The 27,771-nt window shown below is 41.2% G+C and overlaps 1 protein-coding gene across 19 annotated transcripts in view; it reads left to right on the forward strand.

Annotated features, from left to right (window-relative positions):
- NRXN3 (neurexin 3) overlaps positions 1-27,771 on the forward strand; it is a 1,842,793-nt gene that overhangs the window by 1,366,599 nt on the left and 448,423 nt on the right. The window lies entirely within an intron of this gene.

The raw sequence follows: 27,771 nt of genomic DNA on the forward strand, positions 1-27,771 counted from the left end.
AATGTGCTTGAGTCATCCCAAAATCATCATGCCTCCCAATCCATGGAAAAATCGTCTTCCCTGAAACTAGTCCCTGGTGCCAAAAAGACTGGGGACCACTGCTCTCTCTATTCAAACTCTAGAGCCCTTTCATCATTCCTAGGCTGCATGTGTCTTTGCAGTAATTTCTATGCTCTGTGGAGGAAGAACAAAAAGATGAGGCAGAAAGGTGAGTGAAGGGTTAGGGGAGAGGGAGAGAAGGATAGAAAAGAACAGACTCACACAGGAAGGTTAGATGAAGAGCAGATATAGAGGGGCAGTCTGTACTGAATACCAGCTCTTTCCACTGTGGAATCCCATCTCTACCTGGCAGGAGAGACAGAAATAACCACCGTCTGTTATATATGCATCCTTGTTCCCATTCCATCACTAAAGTGAGCACGGTGATTGCAGTAGACACAGTTGACAGTAGTGATGACAACCCCCCGTGACATCCACACAGCCATATGGCTCCACCATCACGTGTCTAGCAGCCCTCTCACTGGAGATTTGGCGTCCCTTCCATTGACCTGCATGGCTGGATAGCAGAGCTTGGCCGATTCGGTTCCTCAGGAAGTTGCAATAGAATTCACTCCCATAGAAGCCTTTTCTTGACATTTTGACATTCGCTCAGAGAAAAGCAAGAGGCTGGCCAAGGGCCCAATCATCAGGCCCAGCAGAATCAAACTGTATTTTCTGAGCAGCTGTCGATAGAGTGTGCATGAGATTATGATTGTTTGCCAACGCTCTATTGATCTTGGCTTCGTGAAGCTCAGAGTCTGTTTACAGCCACCGATAAAAATGAACGGCCACTTCTTGTACTGAAGGTTAACATAGTGTGTTTATTTAATTGAGTAGAAATGGCTTTGTGCTTTCCAAATGTCATTGTTAATAAATTTCCAAAGGAATCTGAGTGACTAATATGTCGGGGTTGAGGATAGGATTATGGCTGTTGGGGTGGGGAGTTTGCTGCTGTTTGGAGTTGCTGGAGGCTAAAGAGATAAAAGGCAAGTATGGATAAGATATTGGAGTAACTTTCCTACCTGGAGAAGTGCTATAAAAAAATCTTTGTTCCATATTGTGTTGTTTGGTTCCAATCATCAGCTGATAGTAAGGATCTTCCCTAGATGGTTTATTCTTTTGCCTGCTTCTGTTTTTGTTCTTTTGAATTTCCCCCACAATGTTTAAGGTGATATGGAACGTTTTAATTGATTATGAATTGTGCAGTTTGGTGTTTTCTGCTCTCCTTTGACTATGTTCCCCCCTTCCATAATAGATTTGACAAAAATGGCAAGAACTAGGAATTATGTCATATGGAGGCAGACACTGGCAATCCTATTGACCTGCTTTTTAAGAGATGTGTTTCCTGTGACTGAAGGGGAAATGCAAACAACCTTTGCCAAAACAACCGGAAGGGCTGAGAAAAGTCTCAGAAAACTGTGAAAATCTGTATGGATCTCCAGGATACTAGATGAAAAGCAGAAACTCCAGCCAGCCAGTGGAATGTTTCAAAGGGAAATATCAAAATAGTTCACTGGAATTAAAAAAAAAAAAACAAAACAAAACTTTTCTCAGGCGGTTTGTCCTTTATATAAGATGAACCTCATTGGCAGTTTTTTTTTTTTTAAGATTAAAAAAAGCATGTCTTTATTTGACTGTGCCAGGTCTTAGTTGAGTCACATGGAATCTTTAGTTGTGACATGCGAGCTCTTAGTTTCATGTATGGAGTCTAGTTCCCTGACCAGGGATCGAACCCAGGACCCCCGGCACAGACTCAACCTCTGGACCCCCAGGGAAGTCTCCAGAAATTTCTGTTGGAAGTTTCACTCTGCCCACTCTGTCTCAGTCTCCTTAGAGGGGAAACAAACATGTAAAGCAAACCTAACTTGGTATTCTTGAAACATACATGTGTATCATGTGATTAAATAGCAACGGCAAAAATTGTTGTGGTTTCAAAGCAGCCAGTCTATTCAGGGAATTTCTGAGCTCCTCCAAGGAGCCAGCCATTGTGCTGAGTGCTAGAGCTGGAAAGAAAAGTGAGATAAGGCTCTCTGCTCAAGGATCCTATGCCTCTGCGTGTGTGTGTGTGTGTGTGTGTGTGTGTGTGTGTGCATGTGTGTCTGTTGGTGTGATGGATGTCTGTGTAAATACTTACCAGTGTAATAAGTATTATGATAGATGTTCTTTAAAAGTATACTAAGAGTACCTGACTCTAGTTATGGGGCATTTCTTTCACAGCTTATGATGGGAATATATCTTTGCCACTTCTCTTTTGCCTCCGCATGTAACCTTGATTAAAGTCTGATTTCAAATAATCAACCCAGTTTTTGAATATTTGAGCGAGTTCCTTTAACAGTCAGACAGAAAATGTAAAGTCATCTACCATTTTGCAGAATTCTACTTCTAACCCTTATTTGGGTAACTCAGATTTTTTTTTTTTTCTCTCTTTTCAATATGCACACAAAATCAACTTGGACACAGAGTTAGAAGCTTGCTGTTCCTTTTTTCTTAGTGGCAGAAAATATGGGAAATGGGAAGTAAGCAAGACTGAGGATTAGAATCATAAGATAGATTTCCTTAGTATGAATTCAATACCTGAAAATCTTCTCAGTTCTGAGTTTGAAACAGATCTATAAAATTCTGTATTAAAAGAAATGCAGAGGGAATTAACAAGGAGGGGGTAATGGGAATGGGCAGATGTGTTCTTGAAGAGAACACTTTAAATGAAGAACATTCTCTTCGTCAATTAATTTTGCTTTTTATAGATGGTTGGACTATTAAAGTCTTATGAGAAAAGTGGGTTTTAGTGATCTCTAGGAAGATGTTCCTGGTATTAAATTAAATTAGGGCTGTGCATTGCGGAGTCCCCACCAATTGTACTCCCTCTGGCAAGTGTTTTAAATACTATATGCAACCTAATTAGGGGTGACATGAAATCACAGTATTTGATTCTTTTTCTCCTTTAAAGTTAGGCAAATAGAGATGAGCTCTTTTAGTGATCTGAAATGCCAGATGCTGGGTTTTTTGTTGTTGTTGTTGTTGTTGTTTGTTTGCTTTTTGGAGAATTTTATTTGAGGATAGTGCAGATCTATCCTCATGGGTTTGATCCCTCAGTTGGTAAGACCCTCTCTTTTTCTACTTAATAGTAGGGCTCCCTTGTCTGCCTCATAATATCTGACAAAACGACAGGATGGAGTTATGACTTAGGTGTTGCCTCTGAAATGAGATTTTTCTCTGAATCCTTTGCTCAGTGATCTTGGACGAATTATTTAGCTTTTTAAAGTATTAGTTTCCTCATCTATAAAATTTGAGCAATAGGATTTCTTCATAGAAACTGTGTAAAGATAAAATAGAAACTGCCCAGCATAGTCCCTGGCATATAATACATTTTTATAAGTCTTTATTATTACTGAACTGAGTAGTTCAATAGATACTACTCCAGAAATTCCTGGGCACGAGGTTGGTATTATAAGAGTCATAGATAAAACTCTGGGCTGTGTGGAGCTGCACGGGCCTCTTTGCAGCAGGTTCTAGTCATTGACTTACAGGTTGATCAGTGCAGATCCATCATCCTCTCTTGAAGAAATAACCAGAAAATACCTTACTTAGAGGGAAAGAACTGAGTGTCTTTCTTTAAAAGAACAGATAGTTCTTCATCCAAGAACTCCAATGCCACATACAAAGAAAAAAAAAAAAAAGTCTTGTGCTCGGTATCCTTGGAGAGAGTTTTAAAATCTTGATATTAGAAATTAAGACTATAGTGACTGGTTTGATCTCCTTGGTGTCCAAAGGACTCTCGAGAGTCTTCTCCAACACCACAGTTCAAAAGCATCAATTTTTCAATGCTCAGCTTTCTTTATAGTCCAACTCTCACATCCATACATGACTACTGGAAAAACCATAGCTTTGACTAGATGGACCTTTGTTGGCAAAGTAATGCCTCTGCTTTTTTAATGTGCTGTCTAGGTGGGTCATGGCTTTTCTTCCAAGAGCAAGTGTCTTTTAATTTCATGGCCGCAGTCACCATCTGCCGTGATTTTGGAACCCCCAAAAATAAAGAAAGTGAGGTACCAGTTGGTAAATATTTGCTTAAGAGCAGCAGTCTTAGAAAAGAATGCCTGATTCTAGGCTTCTGATGGTAATTTGCAAATGTATACAGTCCTTTGTCAGAAAATTGGTTATAGAACTATTCTTCAGCAAAGACCTGGCCTCTATGATGTTCCATAGACTTTTCTTATGATTCTATAGTTGGTGTTCATTAAAATTAAAAATGTACAACATAATATAGAGAGAACATTGATTGTTGGCTCTATGTTGACCCTAAATGGAACCATTTAAAAGACTTTATAAATACAACTGTTCTACATTTAACCAGCGTCATATAACATTAAAATTGTCTCCAATAACAATATGTGATAGATCCAGATTAAAACTGATATTGACAACCTAGATAAAGCAATAAAAGCCATCAAGATAAACTTGAAAAGAAATTAGATATAAAATTCTATATTTGAGTTAAATCAATTTTGTACATACTGGGTATAGGAGATCTGACTTCACAGAACTTTGTGAAACAAGATCTGAAGGTTTTAATTGTTAAGAAGGTTAAAATAAACCAGCGATGCTAAATGAAAAGAAAAAGGGAAGAATGAATTTTAAAAAGCTATACAGTTTTGGTTTCTGTTAATAGACTTCTAATTGATTTCTAAATTATGTTGATTCTGCATCAGAAATGTGTCTGTCTTATTCCCCCACTTAATTTGTCTGCATTGATCTACTGACAGACTTCATCAACATTTACCTGTCAGTGGTTTCTTAAAAAAAAAAAAAAAGGGTATAGTTGCTTTACAATGTTATATTAGTTTCTGCGGTACAATGAAGTGAATCTGCTATATGCATACACATATCCCCTCCCTCTATGGGTCTTCCTCCCACCAGCACCCCTAATCCAGCTCATCTAGGTCACCACGGAGCACCAAGCTGGGTTCCCAGTGGTACACAGCAGCTTCCCACTAGCTGTCCATTTTATACGTGGTGGAATACACATGTCCATCCCACCTTCCCAGTTAACCCACCCCCACCTGGCCCCCTGCCTCGTGTCCCCATATCCGCTCTCCAGGTCTGCCCTCTATTCCTGCACTGCAAGTAGGTTCATCTGCACCATTTTCCTGTGTTCCACATACAAACATTAATATTTGACATTTATTTTTCTCTTTCCGACTTACTTCACTCTGTATCACAGTATCGGGGTCCACCCATGTCTACAAATGACTGAGCCTCATTCCTTTCCATGGCTGAGCAATATTCCATTGTATACATGTACCACAACTTCTTTATCCGTTCATCTGTCAGTTGGCATTAGGTTGCTTCCATGTCCTGACAGTGCCTTCTTAATGGTATCCGTTCTTCTCTCCTCCCCACTCCAAACTGTTCTTTGCATGAAGCTCATGTTACCACTGATGAAAGAGGTCTGGTCATATCATTCCCAGGCAAGTAAGCCACCAATGGTTCTCAGTGATTACGAGACTAACTATTCCCTGAGCAATGGGACCCTTTATTATTGATACAATTTCTAATCGCTATCCACTTTATTTTTGCAGATAGCACCTACCATTTCAGAAGATATGTCTTTAATTCATTTAATCATTTTGGATCACAGTATCCTGAAATTGCATTGTATATTCATATTTCTATACTTTTGCTCTGAGTCTTTTTATTTTACATATATTTTCCTGTTTAATCTTTTATCAGCCACTGCCACTGATCCAGGGATTTCCCTGGTGGCTCAGATGGTAAAAAAAATCTGCCTGCCATTTAGGAGACCCAGGCTCGATCCAAATATGTTCTCTTCAGTGAAGACATTCTCATGGCCCTTTGCCCCAGCTCTAGGAGAAACCAATGCCTGTCTCTGTGCTATGCTCATATCTTCATTACAGAATGTGAAATGCTATCTATTGTGTCTCAGTTGATTAGAAGTGTCTGTGCTTAATCCCATCTTGTGTTATGGATTAGATTTCATAAATTGTTGTTGTGTTGAATTGTGTTTGTGTACTTACCCTAGTGTTAGTCATTGAGTCCTGTGTGACTCTTTGTGACCCCATGGGCTGTAGCTCTCCAGGCTCATCTGTCCATGGATTTCCCCAGGAAGAATACTGGAGTGGATAGTCATTCCCTTCTCCAGGGGATCTTTCCAACCCAGGGATCCAACATGAGTCTTCTGAATTCCAGGCAGATTCTTTACCATCTGAGCCTCTGAAGAACCTCCCTGGCAGTGCAGGAGACTTAAGAGACTCGGGTTCAATCCCTGGGTTGGGAGGATCCCCTAGAGTAGGAAATGGCAACCCACTCTAATATTCTTGCCTGGAGCATCTCCATGGACAGAGGAACCTGGTGGGCTGTACTGTCTCCAGAGTCACAAAGAATCGGACACAACTGGAGAAATTTAGCATGGGCTTATCCTCAGAAGATCATGGCATCTGGTCCCATCACTTCACGGGAAATAGATGGGGAAACAGTGGAAACAGTGTCAGACTTTATTTTGGGGGGCTCTAAAATCACTGCAGATGGTGATTGCAGCCATGAAATTAAAAGACGCTTACTCCCTGGAAGAAAAGTTATGACCAACCTAGATAGCATATTCAGAAGCAGAGGCATTAGTTTGCCAACAAAGGTCCATCTAGTCAAGGCCATGGTTTTTCCAGTGGTCATGTATGGATGTGAGAATTGGACTGTGAAGAAAGCTGAGTGCCGAAGAATTGATGCTTTTAAACTGTGGTGTTGGAGAAGACTCTTGAGAGTCCCTTGGACTGCAAGGAGATCCAACCAGTCCATTCTGAAGGAGATCAGCCCTGGGATTTATTTGGAACAAATGATGCTAAAGCTGAAACTCCAGTACTTTGGCCACCTCATGCGAAGAGTTGACTCATTGGAAAAGACCCTGATGCTGGGAGGGATTGTGGGCAGGAGGAGAAGGGGACGACAGAGGATGAGATGGCTGGATGGCATCACTGACTCAATGGACGTGAATCTGAGTGAACTCTGGGAGTTGGTGATGGACAGGGAGACCCGGCGTGCTGCAATTCAGGGGGTCGCAAAGAGTCGGACACGACTGAGCCACTGAACAGAACTGAACTGAATCCTCAGAAAGTCCCAAATCTAAAAGACTAACGTAGAAGGATATTTCATCTCTTCCACCTCACTTTCCAGTGACGCACATTGTTTAATAGTTCAGGTTAATATAATTAATATTCTAAAGGGTGTTGGAAGATTTACTTGTCTGTTCCCAGAAGCAAGGGTTGCATGGTGAGATGGAAAGCTCTCTGCTGTGAACTTCAAGCCCGCAGATTTAAAGATCATCAGGTCTGTCTGTCACGGTTTTGAATGTCAGTCTGCTTTGTCCAGTGTGTTTCTAAATCCTCTGTTTAGCACATTTTACTGAGAGGCAGAAGCAGGCAATCCTGGTGACTGGGTTTTCAAACTATAAGATACTGAAAAGCAATTGTGAGCTGAAGTTGAGAGGATTGCCAGAAGATACGTTTCATGGATGCCTGAATAATTCTGCTTCAGCCATTCACTTTTATCTTACTTTAGAGGCATATATTTCTTGTAACTGTTGGCTATTCCCCTGGCACCGAAGAATGCCATCTCCACAGTGCAGCGCTAGGTTCCAAATTTATAGTGCAGTAAATGAAGGGGTTGCATCTGTCGTCCTTCATAATTCAGAGGAAACAAAGTCAAAGGGAAGAAATGTTGGTATTCTTTGGAATGCCAAGCATTTAATAATTGAAACATTTTGTGGAATTTACAACTTTCCTTGTAAGGAAATTTCACATTTCTGGATTGTTTCAGTAAAGAAACTGACCATTATAGAGTTGAAAAATGAAATGTTAGTCAGTCAATCTTGTCCAATGCTTGTGGCCCCATGGACGCCCACCAGGCTCTTCTGTCCATGGAATTCTCCAGGCAAGAACACTGGAGTGTGTGGCCATTCTCTCCTCCAGGGGATCTTCCCTACCTAGGAATGAAACCTGGGTCACCTGCATTGCAAGCAGATTCTTTACCAACTGAGCTATGAGGAAAGCCCTTGGAGTTCTTGAGGAAATTCTAACTGTCTCATCCTGACCGCAGACCTATGGAAACAGGATCGCTGAGGATTCACATGCAGAAACCTGCATTTTACAGTTTTTCCAATTCATATGTATGCACCCTGGAGGATAAGTATTATCAAACATGACTCAATTCCTGGCCAGATTTGTAGTCAGTAGTACCTAGAAACGATAACAGTTTCTGCAGCAAAACAAGTGGCATATGATACTGTAAAATTCCTGGCACTGGCCATCCAGGCTCTCCATGTGTCCCGCTTAGTTCTAGATTAGAAAATAAAAGATGGGATTCTGCCTGGTGGCGGCCATGAGCACAGGTGCATAATTTGGAAAAACGAGACCAAGTCTATTAAAAAAAATCAAACTGAAGTCAAAGAAGTTTAATAAAAATGTAAATCCCCTTACAACTGGCTGCACGGCTTCCATCTCTTAATGAGCACCCGTCATCTGGTGACTAATGACCAGGCCTCGGGGAGTGAGCCAGGCAAGCAGAAGGGGCCGTGGCCGGAGACCCTGTTCAGCATTTCAAGATGAACGATCCATCTAACAAATAGAAAGTCATGTCAGTGATGCAGGTATACTAGTATAATCTCTTCGCGAGAAACAACTTGCAAATGAGTCGCCAGGCAGGAAATGGCAGAGCTTTTTGCCGCGGCCTTGGGTCCAGTTTCCCAGAAACTCACTGGGAGATGAAGACTGTGTGCAGAAGGTTTGTTGGGGAGTGGGCTGTGAGATAATTCCTGAATGCGAGTGGGGAAAGCAGGTGTGGGGAGACAGATAATTTGGACTGAGATGCAGGTACAAGTAAAGCCTTGGCAGTCCCACGGCTGGGGCTTTCCTGGTGGCTCAGTGGGAACGAATCCCCTGCCAATTCAGGAGATGTGGGTTCGATCTCTGGGTCAGGAAGATCCCCTGGAGAACAGCCACCCACTGCAATATCCTTGCCTGGGAAATCCCATGAACAGAGGAGCCTGATGGGCTACGTCCATGGGGTCGCAAAAGAGGACTTAGCAACTAAACAAGTCCCACAGCTAACTCTGGAGTTAGGTTGGTCCTCGTCATATGTCCCAAGTTGAGCAGAGGAAGCTGAATCTCTGCATCCTGCATCCTCATCTAGCCAACCAGTCCTTTACAGGACTGAGAACAGTCCCCAGAGGGACTCAGCTATGAGCTCTCAGCAGCCGATGCTCCCAGCAGCTGGGGGAAGGGGTACATAGTCTTAAAGGAGGAATCCAGGAGCACACCCAGTACAACTCTGTCTGGTTCAAGGCCAAAAATGATGGAGCTCAGAGCCACGACAGGCTTCTGATCTTCCACAGTCTGTTGAATGCCCCTGACAGTCCACTGAAGTGATAATGTTAAGGAAGGAAATGATTAGACGTAATTTGCTGAGGGACCAGGCTTGCGTTTGGAGCTGTCAGCAGGTAATGAAGCAAGAATGTCAATCGACAGGTGAATCAAAGTCGGGGCAGAAGGATGGGAGGAGGAAATTTGCTCCCCAAAAAGCAATTGCTTTAATTGAAGCTTGTGACGAGATAAGTAGAGAAAGTTTGCAGCAGCCCGAGATTGCTAGGAAGGGAAAAAAAAAACCTTTTTTTCTGTGTGGCTGGTGGATTGGGACATGACCAGTGTTTGGCACAGAATCTCACTTGAAAAGTCAAGAGATCAGGCATTAAAGCTACATTCAAATAATCTCTTAACCTTCAAATAAAAGATTCCTTCTTTTTATATTAGCCCTATCAGTGAATATTTCTTGTTTCTCTTAATAACTGATTGAGCAGTATATAAGAGGCTGAGAGATAAATATATATATATATATATATATATATATATATAATTATCCTATTAAAAAGGAAGAGAGACTGTCCTTGATGGTGGCAGTAGGCTGTGGGTTTTTCTGCTCAATGCTCAGAGTGACCTCTGACCACTACCTCTCTGTGTCCAAAGTGACCTATGACATCACTCAGAGGAGTGCTGCTTTTCTATTGCAGGCAATTGCTCCAAAAGGGGCCTGTAACCAGGTCAAAGGATTGAGATTATAAGCACATATGGTGTGAAAGGGCTTTTATAATAAAAGGCCATTTCTGTGACTGTGTTTGACACTGATAAAAAATACTTCTTTTTGTCTTTGCTGTTTTCTTTGATAGTTCTCCTCTCTCTAGCCCCCTCTCTCCTTTTCGTCTTTCTCTCTCTCGTTGGTAAAACACACTTTTTCTTCCTGCTCTTTGAATGCATCCCAGCCTCACTTCAGCAGTCCACAGTGACATCCTGAAAAGAGCAATAGACTTCTAGCTTTACAGTGTGGCGGTCCAAGGATCTATGTTCTAATTATGAACACTCCTGAGCTGTTTGCAAATAAGTCATACTCTTCTCCTTGCTGCACATCCCAGTTTGTTTCTATTTGGGGAATGATTTCTTTTTCCTCCCCTCTTCTCCCCCGTCTTACAGAGCCCCACAACTTGAATAGCCGAGATCTATTCAAGCGGCCTCCGACTCCCAAGAAAAGGCACATATATGCTTTTCTTTGATGAGTGACATTTTAGAGCAAAGAGAATTGGAAGCCAGTATAATTTGGTTATAACAAATAACCAAACACAACAGTGAGGATGGCAGGTACCACTCTAACCTTTGCTGTTAAACACTGATTGGATTAAGTCCTCTCTGTTCTACTGACTAAGTGCTGGAAAACGTATTCTCTGCTTCCCCTTCAGAAATGGCATCAGCCTGATCTTTTATCCACCTCCTAGTAGTTACTGTAAGACCTTTTAACTAATCCCCTGGCGTCTCTCTTGCACCTCTTTTGTGCATCTTACACACAGTTGCCCAACTAAACTTGCTAAGTAGCAGCCCTGATTGTGTCTCCCTCTTTGTAAAATCTCTCAGTATTTCTCCTCACCATTAAGACAGAATCTATGTTGTTTATTAGGAAAGTAGGCCAAGCCCTTCGGAATCCATCTCCAGCCTACCTGTCGGCTTTCTCTCTTATGTCTTCATCCCGCCCCCTCTCACATCTCCACTCCGTGTCCTTTGCCTCTCTTGCTTTAACAGTTCTGAGTAGGTTACAGGTTCTTCCCATTCACTGAGGGGTTGTACACCTCAGTGCTTCCGAGCATGTGGCTCTCCCGGTCTGGAACCATCTTCCAGAGGGATTGTGACATTTCAAGACCTATCTTTGTCCCAGCTTCATCACTGAATTTTCACTCTGATGAATAGCTCTCACAGAATTTCCCCAGGCTCTTTTAGGAATACTGAGCATTCACTTGTTAATTCTGAAACGTGGTTTCTAAAATAAAGCTTTATCTGAGAACCCATTAAGCCTCTAGTTTTAAACACACAGAGACTCTCAAAATTGAATTTCCATCACCTCCGCTGCGGTGTCTCCTCAGACAACCAATGTGGACATGGCGGCCTGACACAGCCTCGTGTTGTTCCCACACCAGCCATCTCTAGGACCAGAGGAAAGGAAAGACATGGTTACTGAAAAAATGTATCAGAAGACTCACTTCAGAGGACAAAACTGGACTCTGAGTGGCTTCTACTCCACTCACAGAATCCTGAAGTAGGGAGTCTCTGTAGACTTCAGGGCTGATTTGAGCACATGTGGCTTTTCTGATGGGGGAACAGTGGAAACAGTGTCAGTCTTTATTTTTTGGGGCTCCAAAATTACTGCAGATGGTGATTGCAGCCATGAAATTAAAAGACACTTACTCCTTGGAAGGAAAGTTATAACCAACCTAGATAGCATATTGAAAAGCAGAGACATTACTTTGCCAACAAAGGTCCATCTAGTCAAGGCTATGGTTTTTCCAGTGGTCATGTATGGATGTGAGAGTTGGACTGTGAAGAAAGCTGAGTGCTGAGGAATTGATGCTTTTGAACTGTGGTGTTGGAGATGTCTTGAGAGTCCCTTGGACTGTAAGGTGATCCAACCAGTCCATCCTAAAGAGATCAGTCCTGGGTGTTCATTGGAAGGACTGATGCTGAAGCTGAAACTCCAATACTTTGGCCACCTCATGGAAAGAGTTGACCCATTGGAAAAGACCCCGATGCTGGGAGGGATTGGGGGCAGGAGGAGAAGAGGACAACAGAGGATGAGATGGCTGGATGGCATCACCGACTCGATGGACATGAGTTTGAGTGAACTCTGGGAGTTGGTGATGGACAGGGAGGCCTGGCATGCTGCGATTCATGGGGTCACAAAGAGTAGGACACGACTGAACGACTGAACTGAACTGAGCTTTTGCGGGCAGCCAAGGGAAAGAGGAAGTCCCTTGACCTGGAAGCTCAGAGAGCTGAGTCCTCGCCCAGTCTGCCACGTGTAATCTGTGGGGTCTTGGGGAGGTCATTTGACTTGACTGAATCATACTGTTCTTATGTGGAAAATGAGGTTTGGGATTTAATCATTTCTTGACCATGTTTTGATTAAATATCTATCAATCCCTTTGGATTTTTGTGGATCCTTCTGCTTCAATGTGTTTCCTCTGGTATTAGCCAGTGTGTTTGTTTGTTTTTTTTTTTTTTTTCCTTTTAGGAAGATAATCCTCCATCTATTTCTTTCCTTGGAAAGCCACTCAGTTGCGTTATACGTGCCAGATTTCTCTTGCAGGATGACTCTGCAGCTACCTCTGTGACTGTTTGGCTTCCTCTTTCCTGCCCTGCTTTCCCTCTTACCTTACTGGTTCCTGTGGGAGTGCATTCTTGTTTATTTTTATTTATTGGGCTGCATTGGAGAAGGAAATAGCAGCACACTCCAGTATTCTTGACTGGTGAATCCCGTGGACAGAAGAGCCTGGCAGGGTACAGTCCATGGAGTGACAAAGAGTTGGACACGACTGAAATGACTTAGCACCACACAGACTGGGCTGCACTGGGTCTTGGTTGCCGCACTAGGGGTCTTTCATTGCAGCATACTCTTTAGTCATGGTGCAAGAGCTCGGTAGTTGAGGCTGCCGGACTTAGTTGCTCAGATGTACACGGGGTCTTAGTTCCCCAACCAGGGATTGAACCCACGCCCCCTTTGCAAGGAGGATTTTTCTTAACCACTGGGCCACCAGGGAAGTCCCAGTGTCTCTTAGTAAGTTATTTACATATGAATCATTGTCTCAAGATCTCTTTCTTCTTTGGACTCAAGTTAAAATTCTGTCTATCTAGCTCCCTTTTTTGAGTTCATTAGTAAACATTTGGCTTGCGTTTGTGAGGGCCCCATCAGGTTGAAGTAAAGAGACAAAGAATGTGCTTTACCTATTGAATTGTGCTTGATAATGATGGTTTCTGAAGCTGTCCCATTTAAAGAAATAACTAGCAAAAAGCTCTCGGTATTAATATGGATTTTCTGTCACTGATGTTTGTCTCCCTAAGAGTAGTGTGGACTAGGTTTTTCAAGTAAGCATTTTAAAACATCTGTTACTGTTCCTAGGAGTTTCACAACCAACCAACTAGGCAGAGCAATAACAAGGGAGAGCTGAGTTTTCTGCCAGTAACTTCTAGTTTTTACTTCAGAAAACTTTTTAAAATGTATTTCTAATTAAATCTCAATGGAATGTGAAATGAAAACTAGAATTTGAGCCAAAAGTACCTGAGAAAGCATTTCTGGAAAAGACTTTGTGCCAACTATGTATGTGTAGCGAGAACCAACATGGGTAAGGTAATGAAGATGGGTTTGAGCCTCAAAGTGGAAGCCTGATGCTGCCCTTCACTAGTGCCCAGCTGGTCACCCCGGAAGTGCAGTTTCTTGCAATTTGATATCTATTGTAGACTAGGTCTACGCACACAATTTCTACCTTGATGTTTGGCATGAGTCGTGTTCAATATATTGAAACAAGGTATTGAAATAAATAGAATGGCATTTCCCAACTCACTATCATGCTGTTATTTTCTCTGCAAGATGCATTCCAGTTCCTTTTGTGAGTCCTCAAATTTGATTCTACAAGCTGCTAAGAAATGCAGCACCCTTATGCCACCCACAAACAAGAGTTTTTATACAGTCTATTGTATATAGAAAGCATCTGGGCGTGGGTGTGCGCGTGTGCGCACCTGTGCAGGAATGGTTGAGCTGATTTAGTACCTGCAAACTATGCTTATCAGCAATTATATGACCACTCTCTTCGCAAATCATCAGATTATAGGTTTCAAGTAGAAATTAAATATCACTAATTGAATATACATTTAATACAATTTTTTAATTTATTCTTTCAAAAAACGCAAAGCCTTAAACCATCCACTTTTCTCAACAACCCTTATTCCTCGGCTAGTCTGGTCCTAGCGGAGGAATAAATAAAAGTGTGTATATATATATATATATATACTTAGTTGCCCTGGGCATCAAAAATGGAGGATAGAGGCATTCATTTCCAAATGGCCAGTTGTGGTGCCCTACACTTACAGATTTGATGAACTGCATCCCAGTGACATTGCTTCAGAACCAGACATTAAGCCTTTTTGTTTGGTTTTGTTTGTATTGAGCTAAGTATTACTCTCAGAAAATCAAAACCAAAAACCTATGTTTAGCTTTCTAGCATATAGTCTCTAGAGACTCTGCCAGCCAGGTATTCATTTGTATGTTTTATTTAAAGAAAAAAAAAAAAAACTCAGTAAAGAAGTTGAAAGTCTCTTCTAAGTCAACCTTATATCTCAGAAAATTATTTTCTCATTCTATCCAGCCATGCCAGAAGTTAAAAGTTCTTTACATTTCTGTTTTTTCCTACTTTGTCTTACTTCTCTTAAAACAGGTTTAGATATGATAAGCCACTTAACAATATATGTGTGAACAGGTATCATTCTGTAACCAATACACCATTGAGTATACCAATATACCATATTCTTTCAAGTCTGTTCTGTTCTTTATAAGCCCTCATGCTGGTTCAAGAGTGATATATTCCATTTTCATAAGGTATGAAAAGAAACCCATATAAATTGTACAAAGCGAGAATTGAGCACTGAGAAGTTCACTGTTCCTTAGAGAAATGAGCTGTGCATTTACTGCTCAAAACAGAGCTATCAAAAGTATTATTTGGGTACCAGGCTAGCGGAGGAATAAGGGTCGTTGAGAAAAGTGGATGGTTTAAGGCTTTGCTTTTTTTGAAGTTTACAGTGTGGTTAGCAAGATGAAAGTGACTGAAGGAAGCAGTTTGGTATGATCATTAATAACCTGAGGATTAAGTTTAGGCAGAATTTTTATGCAGTTCTAGGTTCACCCCTTTTTGTATGACTTTGTGAAAGCCATTTACTTTCTATGCCTCAGTTTCCTCATCTGAAAATAGAGATGATGATATCTGCCTAATAGTGTTGTTACTGTTTTTGTAAAGACTGGATGAGAGGATATATAAAAGGCATACCTGGCAAATATGTGTGCTTCTAAATTGCTAGTTGTTGTTGTTGTTTTTTTTTTTTTTTTGATGTTGTTTGTTTAAATCAGTATTAGTGGTACAAATGAAATGGTGATTTTCTACTATGGTGCACTTACCCGTATCCACTTATATTTTTATGTTTGCAGTATTACAATAGCCCAATGATTCAAGTTGCCCCTAGATGTTTTTTTTTTTTTAAAGCAGTGGCATTCAGATTTTATAAATCTATATAACCCCAGAATTTAACCCAATAACCAGTACACAAAAGATTCTTAATAAGAATTTATTATAGTTTAACTGTAACAAGGGAAAATATGCTTCAAAACAAAGATCCTGATTTTAAAAATGACTGCTTTCAAAGATTTTTCTTTTCTATAAACCAGTATGATTAGTAGGAGTACTAATTATGAGTATTTACAGTAATATATTTATTGAATAAATTAGGCACCATATGGTGTGCTGGCTTAAATGGCTCTAATTCTTTATTAATAGTTATATGGGGCTCTGGGGTAATGTGTTGCTGGATCCATATGCTATCCAGGAGACAAATTTAGTGTATGGTGACCTTGCTACAGGATCAAGGAGCGTAAAAGAAGTGAACTGAAGTGGAAGAAATGCTTAGGTTAACGCAACAGATCCGATAATGACCAGTGTGGCAAGGACAGTTCTGTTCCCAAAATAATCAACAGTATGATCAGCACTGAATTAATGTTGTTATGGGCTATCAGCTTCAAAATTTTCCTTGTTAGTAAAATCACCTTTTAGGTAACCTCGGTGGAGAGGGGAGGGCGTGGGGGGATGTATTGAGCAAACAGCAAAGCCCTTTTATAGAAAACCCCATACCTGAGAAGCAAAGGAAAATGGATCTCTCTGTAAGAGGTTCTTGTCCTGGGCTTCTGTGTCCAGTTCCACAATTCCTGAGGGAAATGAACAGCTGTCCAAATGAAATGTTGAAAGGATATCCCTGGGCTACTGGGAAATCTTAGAAGGGCATCAAAGGAAACCCTATAGATGGAGACTGAATATTGTAGAAGGGCATATGGAAACCTTCAGCTCAGTCAGAACTTGAAATGACCTGTTCAATAGTCCTTGAGATGGATGCAATGTTTAAGGAAACATGGCCTCCTTCTCTTCCAAATCCAGGACACATGTTTTGCCAGCCCCTGTGCTATCAGTCTGTTTGCTGTTATTTCTCTCTCATTTTTTCACCCGTACTTTCCTCTTCTCATTTTGGATGAGTGTAGCCAGTGTCAGGGCTGTGGCCATAGAAGGCGCGTGGTCAAGGACATTGCAATGAGGAAGACAGTGATTTGTAAATACTCCATTAATTAGTTTTTCCACCAATTTATAGAATCCCTGTGTAACAAGTAAGAAAAGGGCAGCAGCAAGAATGCTAATGCTAATCAAAATAGCTATCACTTAAGGAGCACTCCGGAGGATCTAATCATTAGGCTGTTTGCTTAGATGGTCCCCTCTAATCTTCTTAACAGCCTGTACACTGGACATCATGAGTAGGGTCTTAGGAAAATGGAATAAAGGGTTGCTTTAATTTGGAGACACAAAACGAAGCTAAGATTCCTTAAGCAATGTTCATGAGTTTGTGGACATGATTTATCAGAAAGAAGTGCTTCCACTAGGGCTCATGATACTACCGTGCAGGGTGCTGAATCAATCACCTGGCTATTCTGGGCTCTTCTTGACACTAAGTCTAGGGGGAAAAAACAGAGTTTTGCTGTAACCTTGATTATTCAGAGAAACTAGGGTTGCTGCAACAGAGCAGAGACAGGGCAAGGATGGCAATTGGAGAGGATACTCACCAGATGTTATAGGTAGAAAGAAATGGGGATTAAATCTTAATTAATGTTGTAATTTTATTCACAAAAATTGGGCATTTGAGATTTTCTACCCAACATCAACTGAAGGAAAAAAAAAAAAAGACATTAATGTTGGATCTACACACAAAGCCTAATTTGCTGATTTCTTTTCTTCTTTTTTTAGTCCAGTTATTTCAGTGTCTTGTAAACACAGACATACCATTTTGTTTCATCACTGTATCTCTTGTTTGATCATTACAAGTGAGCAGAGGTGTCTCAGACCTTCAGCTGCTCCTTGTGATCAGTTTCTTCAGACTCGCCCTAAAAGGTCTGAATGCCTGCCCTGCACTTCCCAGTAAAGTTTAGTGCTTATGGCAATCCTCCCAGTGGGGAGAGCAGTGAGCAGGTGAAGCCAAAAGCAGCATCTGTGACTTGCCAGGCTCCTCTGGTGTTGTATGCATAATTTCCACTTCAAAGAGTTCAGAGACAGCTGGGGGATAGTCAGTTCATTACAGCCTGGGCTTATCAACTAGTCAGTGTTACCTCTGGTACAACTGCAGTTGATGTAGAATCATTGACTGTCTCTCTTATGACACCAGAATAATAGAGACTCTCAGATCATGTGCTTTCATTCCTTCATGATGCAAATGTGTAAATTATGAAATGCCCCTTCATAGTATTAGTTGAGCTCCTTTTATACACAAGAAGAAGGATAAAATCATGCACACTTGGTGGCTGGAGAGGCTTTTTTTTTTCCTGTTTTTTTCTATGTCCTCAGTACCTATTTTTAAATTTGATCAATAGAAGGTCTAAATATATATGTGTTGAAAAAAATGACTTTTCATTGTAATTAACTGTAATTAGCCAATGTTAACCAAACGGAAGGACTGATGGCTGAAGCTGAAACTCCAATACTTTGGCCACTTGATGCGAAGAACCAACTCATTGGAAAAAGACCCTGATGCTGGGAAAGACTGAAGGCGGGAGAAGAGGTCGGCAGAGGATGAGATGGTTGGATGGCACCCCAACATGATGGACATGAGTTTGAGCAAGCTCCAGGAGTTGGTAATGGACAAGGAGGCTTCGTGTACTGCAGTCCATGGGGTCACAGAGTGGGACATGACTGAGCAACTGAACTGAACCAAATGTCTGACGGAATGGATGAAAAGAACTTTACAGAGAAGACGATCTTATCTGCATCTTAGGGAACGAGCAGGAACGGCAAGAGTAGCCTCAATGAGAAATTAAAGAAATTAACCAGTGTTACAGTCCAGAACTAAAACACCTGGAGTCTAGAAGTCTTTCTATTTGAATAGGCTCACTTTCTAAAGTTACAAAGCACTTTAAATTGCTTAATTAAAAAAATTTTTTTTTCCTCATGGTATACTAATGGAGGAATCTATCAGGGCAAGAAAAATGAACCATTATCCTTAAAAAATTCCTACCAGTTTTCAATTATCAACGTCAACCTCTCCTCACTATGAAGTAAACATTTGGGCTAACTACCCTTCACTCATCCTAGCGCATCCTGTCTCAGACCAGGAAATTTATTCCTTAGAATGTTTCCCCATTGATCTTGGAGAAGTGAAAAAGATTAACATAAATGAAAATAGAGTGTTTTATGTGAGAGTCATTTTGTTAACCCCATTATCCAGCTGTCAGGATACCAGGACTAGAAGGAAAGAGGAGGAGGAGATGGAAGGAGTTGTTCACATGGGGTTGTGTTGAGAGCAACCTCAGGTCCTTGAGATGGAGAGATGGAAATGAATCCTCTGTGTTACTGGAGCATGCAAATGCTGTGAAATAGTGGAAGCTGAATCAATATACTGCATTTACATACAGCAGGGAAAAGGAAGAAAAGGATTTTCAGAGTTTATTCATCCCAACTCCTCTGAAAAATACCTGTGTGAACGACTTTGTGAATTGAGTGGCAATTCCTTTGGATTTGACTGTTTGCTGTCACATCTTGGGAGACAGTGTTGCCCTAAAGTTCAGTTCAGTTCAGTCACTAAGTCGCGTCTGACTCTTTGCGACCCCATGGACTGCAGCACGCCAGGCCTCCCTGTCCATCACCAGCTCCCAGAGTCTGCTTAAATTCATGTCCATTGAGTTGGTGATGCCATCCAACCATCTCATCTTCTGTCATCCCCTTCTCCCACCTTCAATCTTTCCCAGCACCAGGGTCTTTTCTAATGACTCAGTTCTTCGCATCAGGTGGCCAAAGTATTGGAGCTTCAGCTTCAGCATCAGTCCTTCCAATGAATATTCAGGACTGATTTCCTTTAGGATGGACTGGATTGCCCTCATGGGGATGACCCAGAGAGATGTTATGGGGAGGGAGGTGGGAGGGGGGTTCATGTTTGGGAACGCATGTAAGAATTAAAGATTTTAAAATTTAAAAAATTAAAAAAAAATAAGAGTCCTATCCAAAAAGAAATGTCTCTCCCTTTCCTTTTGAGTGACTCACTATTGGCACTCCATTGGGTGAAGAATAAACTGATAAAAACTTCTGTTACAGGAGCCACAGACTAACAATGGTCATTCCACTGCTTTGGATTTGCGGTGTACCTCCCTTTGGATAAGTTCAATATGACTTTGTGTATTTACTTTATTTCTATTTAACACTACACACATTTAATTCCTTTTCACTTTGAAGGAACACAAGCGTGCAGTTAACCAAAAAAACTGAGCCATCTCTTTCAATTTGTTGATCACTATATTTTTTAATTTTTTTATTGAAGGATAATTGCTTTACAATATTGTGCTGGTTTCTGCCATACATCAACATCAATCAGCCACGGATATACATATGTCCCCTCCCTCCCGAACGCCCTTCCCATCTCCCTCCCAAACTACCCTACCAGGTGTCTCAGAGCACTGGGTTAAGCTCCCTGTATCCCACAGCAGATTTCTGTGCTATTTTACATATGAATTTGTATATATTAATGAATTATTCTAGTAACATATAACACAAAGTAGAGAGAAGTCACTATCAGTTTTTCCATTTAAAAAATGGATCAAATAAGATTTACATATGATGAGGATTGTGAAAATAAGCTTGACATTATGTGTTCTGGATTTAATAGAAGTAGCATGGATATATGGCAGTGATTAAGGACTCTGATGCTGGGAGGGATTGGGGGCAGGAGGAGAAGAGGACGACAGAGGATGAGATGGCTGGATGGCATCACTGACTCGATGGACGTGAGTCTGAGTGAACTCTGGGAGTTAGTGATGGACAGGGAGGCCTGGCGTGCTGCAATTCATGGGGTCACAAAGAGTCGGACACGACTGAGAGACTGAAATGAACTGAACTGAAGTGATAGTTTAATAGGATTTTTTTTTAAATTACCATCTTATTTTTTAAGAATAGGTTCTTTTTAAAAAAAGATTTTATTTTTTTGGTGTTGACCATTTTTTAAGTCTTTATTGAATCTGTAACACTACTGTTTCCATTTTATGTTTCTGGGTTTTTGGCCTCGAGGCATGGGGGATCTTATTTAACTCCTATATCATGAATCAAACTCACACCACCCATATTGGAAGGAGAAGTCTTAGCCACTGGACCACCAGGAAAGTCCCAGGTTTTCTTGAAAATGTATTCATTTGTTGAGTTGTTACCTTTTGCTGTAAGGTCAAAAAAGTGTCTCTCAAGAGACTACCCTTGACTTGAAAGAGAAGGAGCCACCCAATGCAGACCTGGGGAAAGAGGAGAAAGCACATGAAGAGGTCTTCAAAGCCATGATGCCATTTGGAAGGAAAACTAGAATAAACCCCAGTGTCTGGGGTGTGTAAAGGGGAATATGATCCCAGGTGAAGTAGGACAAGATGGCACAAGCCAGATTATGGAGGGCCTTTGGACCCATTTTAAGAGTTTGACTTTATTCTAAGGCAATGGGAATCTATATAAGAATTTTAATGGTAGAGTCTGCTCATGAAATTGCTCATGACTCTTTGCAATCCCACAGACTTTGCAGTCCATGGAATTCTCTAGGCCAGGATACTGGAGTGGGTAGCCATTCCCTTCTCTAGGGGATCTTCCCATTCCCAGGATCAAACCCAGGTCTCTCACGTTGCAGGCAGATTCTTTACCAGCTGAGCCACAAGGGGTAGAGACTGAAGGCCAATGCCCAATGGTCAATAATCCCACTGATGTCCCTATTACTGGGAACTAGAAATCTTAAAGCTCTATTTGTTGATTCAGCATTATTAAAGAAAATTTACTATGTGCTTTGAAATGCTCTAGAGTTTTAGCAAGAAAAGACAAGTTTCTGCCTTTTTTGAGCTTTGGGAGAGACAGACAAAAACTAATAAGGACCATGAATAAAATACAAGGGTTTTATATGATGAAAGATAGGGAGGAACAGTAGGAATTTTGCTGGGTTGGAGACCTCTGGGGCTCCTTCAGTAACTATGAGTTTTTCTTGTTATTGTTGATGTGAATATATATATATATATATGTATATATATATATATATATATATGTATGTATATATGTATGTGTGTGTATGTATTTTTTTTTCTAGCCCCTGATGGGTCAAAAATATCTTCCTTATTTTACCTGTTTTTATGTCCACCCATGGCGTTTATCCTGTTATCTCTATATGTAGTATGCAGCTTTTTTTTAAAAATTTATTTGGCTGTGTTGTAGCTTAGTTGCAACATACAAACTCTTAGTTGTAGCATGTGGGGTCTAAGTTCCTGACCAGCGATCAAACCCAGGCCCCCTACCTTGAGAGTACAGGATCTTGGCCACTGGTCTACCAGGGAAGTCCCCACAGGCATTTTTTGAAAGCCTTGTTTCAAGAAAACTTTATCTCCTTAAACAGTAATTAATTTACACTTATTCTTTCTTTTCTAGAGACTCTCATTTTCCAAAACTTCCACATTTGTTCTGTTTATCCTTCCTTGTCATTATTTTTGCTCCTTTTCTTTAACCATGTAAATACAGAAACTTATCCTGGAACGACAGTAGTGACTCTGATAGATTTCAGGCAGACTGTGGCAGAGGGATTATTTTGTCGTTCTTGTAAGGCACCAGCTCATCTTCCCTCCTTCCTTCTCTTACTATTTCTTTCTTCTTTTCTTCCCTTCTCCCTCCTTTCTCCCCTCCTTTCTTCCCTTCCTTCCTTCTTCGTTTTCCTGCCCCTCTCCTCTCTTGACTTCTTTTCCTTTTCTTTCCTCATTCCAAAATACTAAGTAAATATTTTTCTCTGCCTTTCTCTAATTTAAAATACTCTATAAGGCAGCTTATTCATAGTGAGTTGTTTTCCTGTCAAGAAACAATGAGGCAATATCAAGATCTTTCTGAAGATTCTTTTCAACGAAGATGTCTTAGCCCTGACTTTCCCTACCCGTGAAGTCTAACCCTGGGTCTTACCTGCTGCATCAGGATTAAGTTCCACTGAGAGAGACAATCTTAGCCATTGTGGAAAATTAATAGTGAGGAAATGGTTGTGCTTGTCCACCAGAGCACAGAAGAAACATTTTTAGCCTGCCTCCTTCCCACCACTTCTGGGATTCATTGTAAGAAGAAAGGAATTATGTTTGTCTATTTCAGTGATTGAAGGAATATTTTTAAATGGATGTTTTTTGTTAGTAGGATTTTCCTAGAAGATGGACTCTAGGCCAAAAATATCCTTGAGAATGCGGCCCTCAAGGATATTTCTGCCAAATGTGTTAAAGTATTCTCAGGGAAAATTTTTCCTAGTTCCCAAAATGGCTACTGATTTTCTCAATGAAGAGGTAGCAGCAAGTTTGCTGCAAAGGAAGATGACTTTTTTTTTTTAATGAAGAAGAAGATGCTGATTAATTTAGATGAATGTATTTGTTCTCCCAGAGTCCAGCATTTCTGTTTAAATAGATTTTTCCTTTCTTAGATAGTTCCCTTTTATAACCACCTGGAAAGACCTACAGGCATTCTGAAAAGTGACTATTCAGCCACTGCTGACACATATCTGGGGGTGAAATTTGTATATTTTTGCAGTATCCATTTGGGATAGCTCAAGGAAATGCTTGTACTCATTATAACCTGGGATCTTGAACCCAGGTATTTTCACCATCATTCTTGGTTCGATTTTCCAAAGGACCGTGGTCCTTTTTCTATATGGCATCCTACAGATTTGAAGATGGCCACCCTGTCCAGCTCCCAAAGGTTTAATATCCTGAGTTCATTTAGTTGTTCTTTATATGACAGCACTTTGAAGTCTTCTTTTTCATACTTGGTTACTTTCCTTTTAAGTCTGATTTTCAATTTGTTGTTGTTTTTGTTGTTGTTCAATAGCCAAGTGATGTCCAGCTCTTTCCAACCTCATGAACTGTAGGGCATCAGGCTTCCCTGTCCTTCACTGTCTCCTGGAGTCTGCTCAAACTTATGTCCATTGAGTCAGGGATATTATCCAACTGTTTCATCCTCACTGACTGTTGCCCACCAGGTCCGTGGACTTCTCCAGGCAAGATTACTGGAGTGGGTAGCCATTCCCTTCTCCAGGAGATCTTCCCAATGCAGGGATTGAACCCAGGTCCCCTGCATTACAGACAGACTATTTACCCATCTGAGCCACCAGGAAAGCCCCTGATTTTCAATATCTTACTTAAAATCTTATCAACAGAGCTACTTGGAAAGCTGTACAATCTTCTTAGAGTAGTATCAGAAAAGATTGTCTCTCACAGGAGATACTTCCTGTGATTCAGTTCAGTTCAGTTGCTCAGTCGTGTCCGACTCTTTGTGACCCCATGAACCATAACACTCCAGGCCTCCCTGTTCATCACCAACTCCCAGAGCCTACCCAAACTCATGTCCATTGAGTCAGTGATGCCATCCAACCATCTCATCCTGCCCTCAGTCTTTCCCAGCATCAGGGTCTTTTCCAATGAGTCAGCTCTTCACATCAGGTGGCCAAAGTATTGGAGTTTCAGCTTCAATACAAGTCCTTCCAATGTACACCCAGGACTGATCTCCTTTAGGAGGGACTGGTTGGATCTCCTTGCAGTCCAAGGGACTCTCAAGAGTCTTCTCCAACACCACAGTTCAAAAGCATCAATTCTTTGGTGCTTAGCTTTCTTTATGGTCCAACTCTCACATCCTTACATGACTACTGGAAAAACCATAGCTTTGACTAGATGGACCTTTGTTGGCAAAGTAATGCCTCTGCTTTTTAATATGCTATCTAGGTTGGTCATAACTTTCCTTCCAAGGAGTAAATATCTTTTAATTTCATGGCTGCAATCACCATCTTCAGTGATTTTGGAGCCCCCCAAAATAAAGTCTGTCACTGTTTCCACTGTTTCCCCATCTATTTGCCCTGAAACTTCCTGTGAGACCCTCTACAATTTGGTCTCTATTTCTCCAAATGCATTTTTCTCTCACTGTGTCCCTCATGTCTCCATTCCAACCATACTAGTTCCCTGGCTGCATGTTGAGCAAATCCAACACATTTCTAATTTTATCCCTTGTCCTTGTTCCCCCTGTTTTGAACCTTCTTTCCTTTATAGGCATATGGTGACACTTTTCTTGTTCTCAGGCCCCTATTGCCTTCACCTCAGAGGGACCTGCTCTGTCCATCTCTTTTAAAATAGGCACCATCCCAAGCCTATCCTCTTGTCATGCTTTATTAGCGCTTAGAACTCCCATACATTATATTATAGGTCTATTTGTGTGTGTGTTTTTACTTGCCATCATTATAAGCAGAGCATCTCTACTAAGGCAAGTATATTCACTGCTATTTTTCCAGCACTCAGAAAGGTACCTAGCATATAATAGGAGCTTAATAAATATTGGTGAGTATATCAGCTAGTTTGCTATTTACATGTAGATTACTTTGGGGCAGAAAATACAGACCGAGATTTTTATTACATATTTAACAGTGCATATAGCCACACGCTAAAGACTTACCTGACTCATGAGTCAACCCAAACAGCATTTGAGCTTTTAAATGTTAAAGAGTTGCATATGTGTGTGTTGGTGTGTGAATACACACACATGTTCTTAATGCACACACACATATATGCATGTGTGTGTGTGTGTGTGTGTGTGTGTGTGTGTGTGTATAGCCAAAAAGGTGAACATGTTATTTGAAGACCTGGATCCAAGCCCTCTAAATTTTAGAATGTGAAACAATAACAGAAGTGCACGAAGGAAGGAAAGTGAGCCTAACCAGTCTGCTCACTGCACGTGAATTTCCAACGATACAGTTGTTCTCGAACAATTGCAGTCAGTATATCAAAATAAGCGTTTTATTGAGTAGGGTAAAAGGAGTTGCTAGCAAGACTGTAAATTCTCTCTCAGAACAAATGATAACTGAGCCCAGGAGCCCTTTTGTCCTGGGGGGAGGGGGCATAAATTCCCTGGAAGTATCTGTCGCGGGGAATCGCTCTGTATTCATCATGTCCGCCTCCTGCATCATTCATGAATGTCATAAGAGTCTAAAGAATTGGTACTTCATAGTGAAGATGATTAAATAGCCATTATACGTGTCTTTCCTGCTGCATCGAGCTTTGAAGGAGATCCCACTGAGATTGTAGCATACCCCTGCCAGGCCCTCTCATTTCTTGCCTCTCAAGGTCTCTGACGTTGGGTTGAAGGAGCTTCGTGCGTTGTCAGCGTTACACCTGTTGAGACTGAACTGTGGACTAGTTCATCCCTCATAAAAGAGATCTTAGGACTGGCAAAGATGCCATCAAGCTCCAAGTGGATCCTTTTCCAGGGAGCAGAGAAACTCTAGTTTGAGCTTAGCTTCTTCAGTGATTGAGTTCTAACGCTTTCAGATATTTTCACATCTCTTCTCTTGCCTTCACTTTCTTGTGGACTAAGAATAATGAATCAGAAAAGGGCTCCTTTATACAAGGTTTGTTATTTTATGTAATCAAAAATGAGGTTTCAGACCACTGTGTACCCCGTGAAGCATATGCTTGTAGAGTAAATGCTAATGTAATGTAGTATATGTGACCTTACATCTGTCTTCTCTCTGCACTCATTTCTAGTCACATGCACATATACACATAGGTCGCGTATACACATATAGGTCGTGTATACACATCTAGTCACATATACACATAGGTGACAAATAAGCTTTCTCTCTTTCTCTCAAGCACACACATGTTCATCCTGCTCCATAGTGATTCTTGCTATTCAAACAGTATCTTATATGATGGAGTATAAATTAAAATTGATCAATAAGCACATTTTTCTTAAGTATCTACTTTAGAGACAGCAGAAAGACATTAAGAAGGGCCCTGGACTGGAATCAGAAGAGGGGAGGGTTTTGTTTTTTTGTTTGTTTTTTTGATTGGAGTATAATTGCTTTACACTTTTGTATTAATTTCTGCTTCACAACCAAGTGAATGAGCTCTATGTAGACATATATCCCCTCCGCTGTGAGCCTCTCTGCGACTACCACCCCACCGCACTCATCTAGGTCATCACGGAGCACTAAACTGAGTTCCCTGAGCTTTATAGCAGGTTCCCACTAGCTGTGCATTCTACACATGGTCAGGGTACATACATCGATGCTAACCTCCCGATGCATCCCACCCTCCCCTTCCCCCAGTGTGTCCACACATCTATCCCAGGAGAAAGGAGTTCTAATTTGGCGCTGCCACTCATCAGTTCAGTTCAGTCGCTCAGTTGTGTCCGACTCTTTGCAACCCCATGAACCGCAGCATGCCAGGCCTCCCTGTCCATCACCAACTCCCAGAGTTCACTCAGACTCACATCCATCGAGTCGGTGATGCCATCCAGCCATCTCATCCTCTGTCATCCCCTTCTCCTCCTGCCCTCAATCTTTCCCAGCATCAGGGTCTTTTCAAATGAGTCAGCTCTTCACATCAGGCCAAGGTGTTGGAGTTTCTGCTTCAACATCAGTCCTTCCAATGAACACCCAGGACTGATTTCCTTTAGGATGGACTGGTTGGATCTCCTTGTAGTCCAAGGGACTCTCAAGAATCTTCTCCAACACCACAGTTTAAAAGCATCAATTCTTCTGTGCCCAGCTTTCTTTATAGTCCAACTCTCACATCCATACACTGGAAAAACCATAGCCTTGACTAGAGAGACCTTAGACCAATTCTATAACCTCTTTGGGCCTCAGTATTTGCATCTATAAGTCAAGACATCAACTGGTACCTTTCAAATTCCCCTTCCACTGTTATACCACGTGATTTTATGTACCCAGCCTGGGACTCAGCCATCCTGAGGACACAAAGAAGCACATGACATCACCACTGCCTGCAGGGAACTCATCATCTGATCATGTCCATGCACATCTCTGACCCCTGCTGGGCAACAAACTCTGACATCACATGGGTGCTAGCTCATTATTGCCATCTTTGACTATGGAATAGGAATCGTTTAGAAAATAGTAGTATGATCTCTGACTGTGACATCCACATAGTAAACCCAAAGTGTCTTTGCCTGTTGTCTGTGGGCTTCTCCCCAGAGTTTATGACTTTTAAGAAGAAAGTTCACTTTAAAGTAAAACTTTGGACACATAT

This window comes from Ovis aries, chromosome 7, assembly GCF_016772045.2.
Source record: "Ovis aries strain OAR_USU_Benz2616 breed Rambouillet chromosome 7, ARS-UI_Ramb_v3.0, whole genome shotgun sequence".
In the NCBI taxonomy this organism is placed as follows: domain Eukaryota; kingdom Metazoa; phylum Chordata; class Mammalia; order Artiodactyla; family Bovidae; genus Ovis; species Ovis aries.